The 7,156-nt window shown below is 50.8% G+C and overlaps 1 pseudogene; it reads right to left on the bottom strand.

Annotated features, from left to right (window-relative positions):
• Nucleotides 1-214: 214 nt before the first annotated feature.
• Nucleotides 215-4,819, bottom strand: LOC142767163 (uncharacterized; annotated as a pseudogene).
• Between the last annotated feature and the right edge of the window lie 2,337 nt (nt 4,820-7,156).

Here is a 7,156-nt window from a genome sequence, read left to right as displayed (position 1 = left end):
TGTCTGTCTGTCTAGGCTGCACCGGTCACATGACGGAACTGCGTATAGTTCCGCGCAGGCAAAGCGTTGTACATGCATCGATCCAAACAGCGTAAAAGATTCACGTCGTAGAAAAATAACATACGCAGGAATATTGTCTCGATTTAAGTAAATGCATGGTCTCCACTCCAGAGTTGCCAACGTAAGTTACGGCCTGTCGCCGTCTCGTCACAGCCTTTACAAAACGGTAGAGTTGTCTTTTCACGAGTCGCAGTTTTCAACGGCATATTCTCACATCACCGAGAACATCCCGTGAATAGTGTTTCACACGGACAGAAACGAAACGCTATGACTCGGCTCGGTCATGCACATCGTCTCCAACAAGAATCACTTATTGCTAGTCAGCCTTCTAAGTGGTGGTGCGCTCCACGTAGTCGTCCAAAGGAGTTTCAGCCAGGCAGTAACAGTACTTACGCAGGACGGCGTGACGGATGCAGCGAGACTGATTACCGTACTTATTGATGCGACTGATGTCGCCGAATACGTAAACCGCTCGTCTCTGTTTATGGGCATCAGACCTTCAAGCATGGCCGCACCAGGAAGGACCTCCACGGTGACTCTGAGGCGTCGCGTGCCGTCAGAGGTCTCTTGATGTTCTTCACGACGAACAGCTCCCGGGCGTCGTGGACGCGACGCAAGCTTAGCCTGGCACACCTCATACTGCTCACAAAAGGTTTGTCGTGTTGGTGCGAGTTCAAAAGGTTGTTGACCTTTTCGATGAGCGCCGCGGCTGCCTTCAAGACGACGGGGTTGTTCAGCTCAACTGGAACCTCCGAGCCACAAGAGCAATACTCGGAAGGGACGCCTGCTCCCTCGCAAGTCCTGTCTCGCGAAATTTCACTAAACAGGCTTACGCCATAACGCGAATTGTCTACTCTAGATGTCGCTGAAGCTCCACTGGCGAGTGTCGCAATGTCTCTGAGGGTGGCGTACGTGTCAAAGGGCGTCGTCAGTCGACCTGCGTTCGGCTCGAGGTTGGACGCGAGCTGGGAAGCATTCAGGCACGACAGCGTCATCGTGGACTCGGAGGCGACGCAGGGACCTCGCGAACAGAGCCAATTCGTTCCGCCTGGTATCGCGAGGGCGAAGAAGGGCGACCGTTCTTCGATTCGGCCCACAAAGGTCGATCGAATCGAATCAAAGCGATGCCCGTGGTCGTAGAGGAAGAACAGGAACGTGTTCTCCAGATGGCCGTTGGAGCGTAGTCGAGGAACTCGACGAAGTCGTCGTCGGCGGTTCCAACTTGCTGCGAGAAGTCATGACTGATCTCGACTAGGTAGGAGAAGGCAAAGAAAGGCTTGTCGCTAGCGTCGGTGGCGTTCCGGCCATCGAAGTACCGCCTGAGGTAGTCCAGCTGCAACATGTGTTTCGGCGTGCTTCCCAAGCAGAGTGCCGAGCTTGACATGAGCAGGAAGGACTCGTACACGGCGAGCCAGAAGGGTCGCAGGTAGTAATCCGTCGGGGGTTTCGTGAATCCGCGGGCGAGGTAGTTGAACAGGGCGTAGGACGGGAAGTCTTCAGCAAAGAGGGTCTCGTAACCGGCTTCCTTAAAGTCCTGCCACACAATGTGGACGTCATCGTATAGTCGGTCCTTCTGTCCGGCTGTTACGACGTCTTCGACTTGCCGGCCCGTCAGAAGCGCCAGCAGGTTCGGGAAGGTGTTATCCCCGACCTTGTTCATGCCCCTGAAGACGACGGCGTTCAGCTGAGAGACCAGATAGTCGTAGGTCTTGGAAAGGAACCTCATCATTGACAGTCTCGAGACAGAGACCAAGCCGAAGATCAGAACGTTTGGCGGCGCCTGCTTTGGCACTCCCCGGCTCAGAAGTGGTCTACCACTTGCACGTCTTGTACCTCCGGACCTCGAGCTCCACCTTGGTCTTCGAGCTTGCCGATTGGCCACCGTCACTTGGGTGCTTACGGGAGAGCCACGTCGCACTGCCACCGCGTGAATGTTGCTGTAGATTGGCCACTTGAGCAGATTGCTGCAACTGACGGTGATGACGTCGTAAATGAGGGGTATTCTGTCTTCGGTGAAAGGAACCGCGTCGCTGTACGTTATCTTGTTGTCGGTGACCCGCTGGACGTACTTGTAGCTGCAGTGAAGGGTCGAGAGCGAGTAGCCAGACGACGTGTTGAACCGAAGGTTGCCTGACGAATAGATGAACGTCAGCCAGGGTTGCCGAACCGTATGAGAAAGCAGATCAAAACAGAAACAGCAAACAAGAAAGATCACACAGTCGCAACTTCCGCGATTTTTCAATGGTTACACTGCACTGCATCATGTTGCTGGTCCGACTCTTTACCGTGGCGGCATCGTTTTAAATGCACAAAAAATTGAGAAAGCCTCGTTTACCGCACATCATTTATTGTATGCATGTAATACAATAATATTCGGCATACATGTTTACAGGATTCGTGTACAGATCGGAAGCATTTGCCAAATAGTATTGAAAAATTGTTGCAGGCCTCGCGTAATAGCCGAATGGTCAACTTTATCACCAATCGAGTCCCCTACAACGGCGATTTTCATGACCTTCTATAGAGCTTTGGGGCGTTAAACACATCCTATTAATCAGCCAGTCAATCAACATGTAATCTTATAAGCGTTCCGCCTGGAGCACTATTTGCACCTGGTAACAATATTGAAATCGCAATCTGCTAGAACACGTACATAACCCCACAGCCCACTGAAGCAGGTGGAATCATTTTAGTCGCATGATAGTGGCATGTGTTTTTGAGGGTGGGAAGCTCCTTTTGGTCTAGGGCTCTAGCTCTCACCCCTCCGGCGTACACAGTAGAGTTTCCCTTGTCATACAATAGATGGTGCTGTTCCACAGAGATGCATACAAACTGCAACGTTATACTAGGCGGTGCTATACGCAATCTGTATCGTCACCACCATTTCTCGTCTAGTTCTCTAGATGGCACTGTCCCTAGATGTGGGCAATATGGAGATTAGGTGAATGAACACTAGGTGACAGTGGAGGAGCCGCTGCTCTCCGATTGGCCGCTGCGCGGAGCTGCGCCGGCGCGCCCGTTATTTCTCATTCTCCTGGATCGTCGCTGTAAGGGCCAAACCTCATAAGCGTGAAAATGCACGCGACAGCGACGAGCGACGAAACAGGGTGTTCGCGCGACGTGTCGCGTGCTCGTTTTCGCGCGATCGCTCGGTTTTCCAGATTTGGAAACCGTCGCTCATCGCCCGGAAGTGCTGGGCTCAAGCAGCCAATAGCGAAATACCGGAAAAGACAAAGACTACATAGGTGCACGTGACCCTGCCCGAGTCACGTATGCGCAACGAAAAATAACGCAATGTTTATTACGCATGTGCATATAAAAAGTGCTGCAAGGCAATAATAAACACTTTCCGTTTCATTACACAACACTATATATTATTTTTAAATTGCATATCGCTCGCTACGTGGTTTTCGTGGTGCGAGTAGACGGCCTCATGCCAGCAACAGTGGAATTCGCTCGCCGAAGGCTCGTGGAATACAGTAACACCCATAACCCCTAAATTATATTTACATTTTTCAATGCCAGTCGCATCACCCGTTTCACCATGGGAGCACTGAGAAAGGGCATGCATGCTAGTGCGCCTCACAACAAATTACAAAGGTTTGTGATGGTTTTAGTAGTAGAGACGCATTCGCTACAAGAGAGGGACTACGTGCGTAGCCTTCTTGCAAATTTAGAAAATTCCATTGCAGAGGTATCGTATATCCGCTAATCGAACAACTTAATTATAAAACAGAAATAAATTCGAAAGCACACCGTAACCATTACAATGCCCACACCACGCTTTCTGTGTGGTCATTCTTGCGCTCCACATTCACCTTAGTGCAGTTTCTCAAGATTGCTCTCAGAAGCCGACTAAGAAGTAACTAAGTTGACAAGCTATTTAGGACTGTTGGAGCTGTGGTCGGTACAGACGGCCTAGCCATCATCTAGCCACTTCAGAGGTGAAACTTCAAATAAGCATGAAGATCTTTAAGCACCTAAAAAACATATACCACCGCCTCGCGGCACGCGAAGCAGTCTGCTGATCTAAATTTTTGGGAGGTTGCTGACGTATGCGCCAGTGCGCCAGTGTTTCTAGGATATAGGTGAATTAAAGAGATACACGTGTTTTTCAAGTGGGCTAGTACGTTAATGTACAGTCAGTTTCACACTTAGGGAAAACCTCGTAGCGCGGTGAGCCATGATGCAGCCAGCGCAGCAGTCCCACTCGCGCGTCGGCAGCAGCTCGCGCTTGTGCAGACGCTTGTAGGGCGTAGTGCTGAACAGTTAAACCGCGTCGTCCGTTACGGCGGGTGCACGCTGGCCGCATTGTCGACTCGCTCGCTGGATTTCGTGCAGACCGGTTGTGCCCCCCCCCCCCCCCCGATATGCGAAGACAGCGCAGCTATGGCCGACTGGGCTAGCCCAACGCCATCTCCCGACGCCGACAAGAGCTCTCGCCGAGTGGTGCCCCGTACTCGGACTCAAGCTGCGACTGTGTTCATCTTTACCATCTCCTCTTTACTTTACTTCCGTCGTCTTCGGTTGTTCGCTGTCCCTGCGCCTCGCTCTCTCCATCCTCTCTATCACTTTACGTTTTAATCGTAACCATTTCATCCCTCCTTTACCGCCACCCCTAGTGAGCTACTGGTGAGGTGTCCTCCCCCTGAGAGACAGTTACGGGGCTCATTTTTCTCTTCTTATTTAAAATCACTCACATTGTCGGACAGCTGGCGAATTTTATCGCTACTTCGGGAACTGGGCCGATATCGGTCATCGCGTCACTGTGCCGAAATCAATCATCGGTCCCTCTGGGGACATGGCGAGGTATTAAATGAAGATAAAAACTTCGCGCGTGCATTTTAGCACCGGCGAGTCAGTGCTGCCTTATGCAATGAATGCCATTGAGAAACAGCACGTTCACGGTGTTATCTTAACCTACAGCATTTCTGAAGTCGTTCTTGTTTGTTTCATTGTGTTGAAACTGCATATAGGCACCCGACAGCTAATGAACCAGAGGGTGCAACAAAGCTCTTTGGGCTAAGTTCCCTAGATGAAACAAGGAAACTTGTTTCATCTAGGGACCTTACTTTGGGCCGCCTCAGCATTGTTGGTACCGACCACCAGGGATACCAAGAAAATGGAACGCTCGCTGAACACAGTGACACGCTGAAGCGTCAGTGCCCTTTTTGGCACGTTTGCAAAGAACGCTTTCTGGGCGCTTACATAATCAGCCGTGACCGCTTGCTCACAACTAAAAAATAAAATGATATGCGCGTGCAAGTTCGGTTTTGCTGCGTCTACTCACTAGGCTACGCATTTGAAGACTCGGTTTTGCTGCGCCTACCTGCTAAGCTGTGTGTTCTGGCGCTATCATCAGATCTCGTAAACTGCATTGCAGGGTGCCTACGACAGTCGTTGTGCAATGCTTCGTTCTAGCTGCAAAGCAGCTATTTGGCTGGCCTGTGTAACGCTGTCTCTCCGTACACCCACACTGCGCACGCTCGTGTCTTGTGCTGGCCCAGGATGACACCCGAAAAACTGTCGCTCCTTTCCCCCCCTCTCCATTCACAAGGCTGACGCAGACACCATCTGCTAGTAAAAAACCGACAGGTCGCGCTGCACAACCGTCACTGGCTATCCCGTATATGTAAGCACTGGCAAGACCGCTGGGTAAAAAAACAAGGTGTGGCCCGATGCGTCAAGTCGCCAACAATGGGCGAGCGCGTCTGGGCAGAGTTGACAGTTTCAGCCGTTATTTTGGGGGAGGGCGTTAACGCTCCACCCGTGGAAGCGGATGGTACCGGTAGGTGTTCTGTGATGGTACTTCGTATTTCAATGCGGTTGCGTGAGAATTTGCGAGTGTTCGTGTGCTTTTTTGTGCGCTTTCTCGTGCTTATTTTGCGAGCGATCGTGTGTGTGGGGCTGTTTCTCTCATGTTTCCTGAGTTTGAGGACAGTTTTTAATGTGTGCACGTGTGCAGATGCTTTTTTTAACGGTGTGATGCAACGAGTTTGTTGTGCCGCTGTGCAAGTCGAACGCGAGAAGAAACGCTAGCTTGCAGTACCGCGAATTTCCCTGTGATCTACAGCGTCGGGAAACCTGGCTGAAGAGTAACTCTGGCCAAGGACCGTCAAGAAAATGAAGAACGTCATTGCTCTAGTACGCAAAGTAGACGCCGGTTCATGCAGCAGCGGTGTCCCCGTAGGATTCAAAGCGTTCGCGTACTTGGTCGTGTGGTTTGTTTGTGCATGGCCACTGCTAAACTTGTATGACCATGTGTATGGGCAGTTTGACACATGTTTTCTCTGTTAGAGTACGGTTTGATTGTGCGCGCCTTTGTAGCAGACAGTGTTTTCTAGTGGTGGGATGCCACGAAGCTCTTGTGTGCCACCATGCAAGTCGAACTTCAGGTCGCCACAGGATTTTTGAGCGTGGGGTTTGTACATGGTCACCGTTTTGTGTGCCCAATTATTTTCGCAATAGAACATTCAGTTACAGTTCAGGTAAGTCAAATGGGCAGAATTTATTGAGGCCTCTGCTCCAGGAAAGATTGGCTCTCCTAGGGTAATGCACTCCTAAAAACGATTCAGAATCGAACCAGTGATGTGCAGCTACAAAACGCCTTATTCATGGTCTACTGTGCCACGTAGAAATGCGTGTGAAATCGGTTCTCGTGGGAGAAGCGGTGTCGCCAGAGCAGGCGCGAGGTGAACTAGGCCCATCCCGCCGCGTCGGTGGCAAACAGCTAGCAGGCCGCACCTTGTTTTTTTTAAAAAAGACGATAGTTTTTCTTGGGGACCTTCTATGCAAAAAGTTTGATCTCTCTCTCTCTCTCTCTATCTGTGCGTGTGTGTGTGTGTGTGTGTGTGTGTGTGTGTGTGTGTGTGTGTGTGTCCACCCGTAACGGTACCGGGCGCTTTAAACGGCACCAGCGGATACCCCAAACGGCGATCTCATCCGCAGCGCCCGCCAGTGTTGCTCAATATTCAGCGTTCATTTTGTGCGATTGTCAATGAAAAAGCAATTATCACGCATATCTGACCCACCATAACAACACGTATATATTCTGCATGTTTTACTAGAAAGGGCATACATAAGTTATTCTAAGGAC

This window comes from Rhipicephalus microplus, chromosome 7 (genome assembly GCF_043290135.1).
Source record: "Rhipicephalus microplus isolate Deutch F79 chromosome 7, USDA_Rmic, whole genome shotgun sequence".
Taxonomy (NCBI): domain Eukaryota; kingdom Metazoa; phylum Arthropoda; class Arachnida; order Ixodida; family Ixodidae; genus Rhipicephalus; species Rhipicephalus microplus.
This window is presented reverse-complemented; position numbering and strand designations above follow the sequence as displayed.